Genomic DNA, 6,621 nt, shown 5'->3' on the forward strand with positions numbered 1-6,621 from the left:
CATTTTATTTAATCCAAAATCAATAATATGTAATAGCTATGTCCACGTGCACCAGAAAGCAGAATTACTCGAACAAAATAGTTAATATTTCATTTATCTTCCCAAAATTCATCTGAAAAGTCAAACGGAACATAAAATCAGTGCATAAAATATTTGGATAGAGAAATGGTCATTTCTTATCAGCTGGATCGTTGTTTGTTCTTTTACGTTAGTCGTGCTAATAGACAGTCTCTCCCTCGTTTTCCAGTAGAAATATCGAGTAAGAGTGATATGAGAGGGGAAGAGATTGTTGCTGGGGATGTCAGTTCGCCAGAAGGGGGCATTCGGATGCTGTCTGACAAAGTTATGGTGCGACAGGCGGTTGTGGTTAACCACTCACACTGCTGCATCTCTGTACTGTCGGGAACTGTACATGAGAGGAGAAACATTCCCGATGGAGTAACACTTCTAAACAGTATTCTGTAAGCGCAGTGATTTGGGACTGGATTGAAATCTTTTAAACATCCTAATTCACACTGATATTTTAAATTCCACGGATTAATCAACGGTAAGCATCATCCTTTCGGGAAAGACAGTATTTGCGCAGTATGCTGCGATGGAATATACTGAGACGGAAGGGAATTGCTGGGATTTCCATAAGTTTGACTTGTGGTAGATAACTTGGATTTGGAATCGCGCGTATCCTGCTCTGTTTGTGAATTGAGGTATAATTTTAGGATGTAAAATGGATTCTTTCTGTTCCAGCGGATGGTTATGATGCGAGTTTTGTTTTGAGGGGGAATTGAAAGATATGGTCAGTGGTCAGTCAGGAGAGACTGAAAATTTCCCGCGCCTGCTCTGCGGTGGAAGACTACAGGCGGGCGCTCGTGGAAGAACCGAACCATCTGAAGAGAGCGCGTGCCATGCCGTTTTGGGTCTCGAGCGGTAGAAAGCTGTAAAACCTGTGGCCAGGAGTTGACTGAGACGCGGTGATGGGTAAGTTTGCGTGTTCTCACTCGGTCCTAAGTGAACGTGGAAACCACGGTGGATGTTTTATGATAAATTGGGGGGAGAGTTCGATCAGTTTTGTACATTTTGCAATGTAATGTGAACTGGTTTCAGACGGTGTGCATGCAGTAAAACTAAGAGATTGAATGTACTCTGATAAAGCACAAAATGTTCATGCATATTTATGCCTACATTTATTGGATGTTCGCCTTAATTTGCATGCATCGATTTATTGTACATATGATAATCATACATATTTAGTGCTCAAATTTGACCGTGCGTTCACTTCATCTCACAAGTGGTTTGATTTTTGTGAGGCACAATCAAGTGTATCCAACTGTTCGTTTATTTTATGGTCATTTTTTCAGTTCATATATATATATATATATATATATATATATATATATATATATATATATATATATATATACATACACACACACACACACACACACACACACACACACACATGCACACATTATGTATTAGTGTTTTTTTTTCATATTTATGTTGCTTCTAATATATAACTCTAAAATATTTAAAACGAGATCCTAAAACCTAACATTATTGCTTTTATTTATTACATATTAAGATCATCTGATTGTAGCAATATCATTGCAATCCGTGGTTTGGACTACTAAAGGGTTAAGGGCTAATTGCTAAACAACATATTTCTCAATCGAGAATGAAAAGTTGAATGTTCTAACAATATATTAAATAATTGTATTATTTACTTATAAATGCTGTTGTTAGGCGCTCTTCAATTGTGATCCACCAAATGGTGCCATTTATCCCTAAACCTAACAACCAATTAAGTTGAAAAGTGTGAATATTGGTAAAAAATATCGGTCAGACTGATTATTGGCCTATCTCTGTGCTCCATCTCTCACTGATTTAAAGAGCAGACTGATGCCAACTCATTGATTAACACTGGAATGCTAATTGAACCTCATTTTTGGCAGCAAGGCAATTTCTCAGAGTGTGCCTGTGCATTATTGATAGCACACAGATAGTTGATAATCTTTTGTGGTTTTCTTACTTGCCTGTGCTGTTAGAAAAGATGCACATTATGTGCTTGCATTGTGGTATGCGTGCACATTTTTTGCAACGCAAGTGTGCATTCAATGCCTGGAGTGCTTAATGAAGATGTTTTTCAGTTTGCATAATTAGCTTGTTTGAGCAACTGAGTTATTTCTTCATCATCAAAGGAAGGCGACGCAGCAGATTTTATGTTTGACAGGAAACAATGTGGACACAATCACCATGCACTGGATCAGTGATAACAGTTTCTTTAGATGTCAATCTGTTTCATTTTGCATTTGGTAAATGATGCATACTAGTTATATTCCTTACATATTTCTCATGATTTCTGGACTCATTATGTAACTAAGCACTGTGATTAACTGTAAGCCGCAGACCTTCTCATGGCCACATTAGAGTACTTGATTATAGATATGCTTCCAATCATTTTACAGAGGTTGTTTGACAGATATGTGACCTGCTCTGATTGTTATTCGTTAGGGATGTGCAGCAAGATGGCCTTCCACAGCTCGTAAAATGATGAGCTATGCTTGGAGCTTTGCGGCACTATAGTGGGCGATTTTGACAGCAAACATAAATAATCAACCTGGCAAAAATTTTGGAGCATTGCTGTGAAGGGTATGCAGGCCTGTGCAGAGGCAAAATCAGTTTTACCAAGAGAGAAAAAGGTGTAGTTGAATCTAAAATAAGAAAAGTGGCAGTGCAAGTTTGCTACAAATTAATTTTCATTAGACTTCTCTTGGATCATTAACTTTATCAGCATCATTTCATTAGCAATGTCATTAAGCTGATACAGTATGATTGTCTGTTTAGTATGAATGGGAGTGAGTGACGTAATTACTTTATTGTACCGCAGCCTGCTTGTGCATCAGTTGTTGGCAACTGTATACTCATGGATATCGGCACCTCTTTGCTTTGTTTTTTAAATCACAATCAGTGGCTTCCAAATATTGCTTGAACCCTGAAGCCTAAAGACATGCAGAAATATATAAGGTCATTGCAATTAATAAGAAAAGATCAAATCAAGTGGCATTTTTTTTTTTTTTTTTAAAAGAAGGAAAGATGGCACCAACCTTATCAGCAAATAAAACATCTCCCAAATAGACATTTGTTAGATTTGACATGATGCGATAAGAAATGTTATACTTTTCTAAATTAAGACAGTTATTCAGATGTTTTCTGATTATCAGCTTTGTCAGTCTTATCAGCTGATTAAAACTAATTGCGAAAATGGATAAGAAATGTGTAGTTAAATTTCAGATCTAGCGTCATTTGTTGAGAGGAGGGTTTGCTATTTAGTTGTCTTGTACAGTGATTTCATAATTTGTAGGTATAATGGAAGTAATTTTTTGAGGCCACTGTATATTATAATCATGAACAGGAGGTGTGTTAATAAAGTTCATAAATGTTTGGTTCTGATATGCTGTTAAATTACTTCATGAGTACTAGAGTTCTTTATGAATATTTTCTCCTTTTTAACCTCAGAGAACATCTGGCAGAATTACTGTAACAGTACTGATTAATCAAAACCGTTTTATTACATGCATATGGTTTTTAAAATGTTGTTTGGATGGGTCTGGAGTCATTTTGTTTTCAAGCAGAATGGGTGTTTTGATATTTCATAACCACTTTCATGAATTCTTATGACAATATTAATGTGTCATAGCCACATTCTTCATCTCGTACAGACATATAATGCCTTAGGAACTTCATTTCAGAATGTAATTTCTAGGAAGCTTTATAAAAGTTTATGCATCAGAGATAGAATTGAAACACTTTTAAAGCAACACAGTGTAGGCATGAAGGCCAGAAAGATGCAGCACAAATGATAAAATCCCATTACTGGAAAATGTCCAGGCTGTGGCCAAGACCTTCACAAAAAGAACATGTGTATTTTACCCAGACCTCTAACCTCTTGAGCCAATGCTTAGCCGGGAACTCACTGCTGATATAATTCCTCGCTTCACCCCCCCCACCCCTCCACCACCACCACCATCTCCCCCATTTATATTGACAATAACAACACGTAGGCTTTTGTGCATAAAGGAAATATGGACAAAGGCTGGTAGCAGAGTCACTGAGCAGCCAGGCAAATACACCTGATTTGGTTGACTGACAATCATTTAGATTATAATTAGGGACTAATAGGATGGCCAAGGCATATCTCTCAGGACATTTCCTTGATACTGTAGTGGACTCGTGTCCAAGCTTATTGGAGGACTGGCTTGCTCTGATAGCATGTTTGCCATTGCCAGAGAGAAGAATTAAACAACATGGCATGACTGGATTGATTTGCACAATCACCACTGTTAATTGAGTCCTGTGTGGTATCATATTGCTGTATAAATGTAATATTTCAAGGGTTTATAATCACAGAACAATTACAATATTTCTTCTCTCATTAGTCGTCTTAATCTCTGCTTTGAAACAGCTCAATAATTAGAGGCAGGGGTATTGTCAAACTACCTCACAATACGATGCACATCATTTTTGCCACATTTCACAATTCAACAAGTTGCAATGCCATCATAGCGCCCTAATAGGATCGTGATTAAATCTGCGGCAAAAAAGTGAGAGAGATACTCATGAAAGTGAATACGCTTTTTCAAATGTGTTTCAAACTCTTGCTGTTTGATTTAATGTGTGACTAATAATGTATGTACATATTGAATACAAGTTTAATTAATAAATCCCTTTTAAGTAGCATGACTTAGGTAAAACCCTATTCATTTGTTTATTTGTGTAATCAGGATGTAAGTAGTTTCTTGACAGTTTTCTCTTTTTCTATTTTAGGCTTTGCTATGAGGCACCGCTGGTTCATGGTGCCACTGCTAATGCAGGCATGGCTGTCTGCCACCCCTTGCTTTGGTGAGCGTCCTTGCCCCCGGAGCTGTCGATGCGATGGCAAAATTGTAATACTGTGAGTCTAGCGCATTTTCGTGATGTTCCCAAGAACCTCTCAGGGCGGCTGTCAAGGCCTGTCCCTGCGGTATAACAGCTTAGCAAGCCTGAAGCAGGCCAATTTGTTGCCTCAACCAGCTCATTTGGGCTGTACCTGGACCACAACTACATTGCCAATGTGGGATGCACGTGCTTTTCAAGGGAATACGGAGGCTCAAAGAGCTAATACTGAGCTCCAACAAGATCACACTGCTACATAACACCACATTTCACCTGGTACCCAACTTGAGGAACCTGGACCTTTCCTATAACAAGCTACAAGCTCTACAACCAGGGCAGTTCCAGGGACTGCGCAAAGCTACTCAGCTTGGCATATGCGCTCAAACTCCCTTAAGAATCTTCCCTCTCGCCTTTTTCAAGGACTGCCGTAATCTTGAATTCCTTGACCTTGGTTTACAACCGACTACGCAGCATTACTCGCAATTCAATGTCCGGCCCTGATGAAGCTAACAGAGCTGCATATTGAGGCATAACCAGTTCTCCAAATCAACTTTTTCAAACTTTCCACGCTTCTATAACTTGCGTGCTCTTTACTTACAGTGGAACCGCATTAGGACCATGAGTGAGGCCTACATGGAGCTGGACATCATTGCAGAAGCTTGACCTTTCAGGAAATGACCTTCAGGAGATCGATGCAGAGGTGTACCGGGGCATACCAAATCTTCAGACACTTAAACCTGGATTCAAACAAGCTTGTTAATGTGTCTCAAGAAGCTGTGGATGCCTGGACCTCTTTGACAGCAATTAGTCTGGCAGGCAACATGTGGGACTGTGGACCAGTTGTTTGCCCACTGGTGGCCCTGGCTGAGAACCTTCCGTGGAAACAAAGAAATTAATATGATTTGCGCATCACCCAAAGAAGTCCAAGGGGAGAAGGTTATGGATGCTGTTGATGCCAATGGGGTTTGTAGGGCTGCTATGCCATCAACTGTATCTGCAACTGTTCCCTCTACCCCATTTATCGCCTTTGCCCAGTCCACAGCCAGCTCTTTCATGCCAACTCTAAAGTCTGGAGACAGCAGAAGGGGCCAGGGGACATCCTTGGAAGGTACCACCTCTTCTGCACCTTCTCAGCCCGCTGTCCCACCACCTGAGCAAGACTTTGAACCTGTATCATTCCACAAGATAGTGGCAGGAAGTGTTGCCCTCTTCCTGTCGGTTGCCATGATCCTCCTTGTAATTTATGTGTCATGGAAGCGCTATCCAAGCAGTGTTAAGCAGCTACAGGAAAACTCGGCTGCAGCTCGCAAACGTCGGAAAAAGTCACGGGAGACAGAGCGCACACTCAGCACACCATTGCAGGAGTACTATGTGGACTACAAGCCTAATAACACAGAGGGCACGGATGTGCTGGTCAATGGTACCGGGCCATGCACTTACACCATCTCTGGCTCCAGAGAATGTGAGGTAAGACTCCACAAAGCTAATTACCCATTGGATTTGGTATGAAACAAGGTAACTGCTTTTAACAAGGTTCTTCACCTCTTGTGCTGTTTTGATCCCTTTTTTGGAGATTGTAAGTGTTGGATAAAATGATGTGGGGGAATGATATGTTTTTGGCAGGGATAGTTTAGGAAGGACATGTTTTTGAAATGTTTTTTGGCACATTATGTGGTTTGTTTAACCTTGTAT

General features: G+C 39.9%; 1 pseudogene; it reads left to right on the forward strand.

Moving 5' to 3' along the window:
• The first annotated feature begins 423 nt into the window (after positions 1-423).
• Positions 424-6,559, forward strand: LOC113079403 (leucine-rich repeat transmembrane neuronal protein 4-like; annotated as a pseudogene).
• The last annotated feature ends 62 nt before the right edge of the window (positions 6,560-6,621 follow it).

This window comes from Carassius auratus, unplaced genomic scaffold, assembly GCF_003368295.1.
Source record: "Carassius auratus strain Wakin unplaced genomic scaffold, ASM336829v1 scaf_tig00027947, whole genome shotgun sequence".
NCBI classification, from domain to species: Eukaryota; Metazoa; Chordata; class Actinopteri; order Cypriniformes; family Cyprinidae; genus Carassius; species Carassius auratus.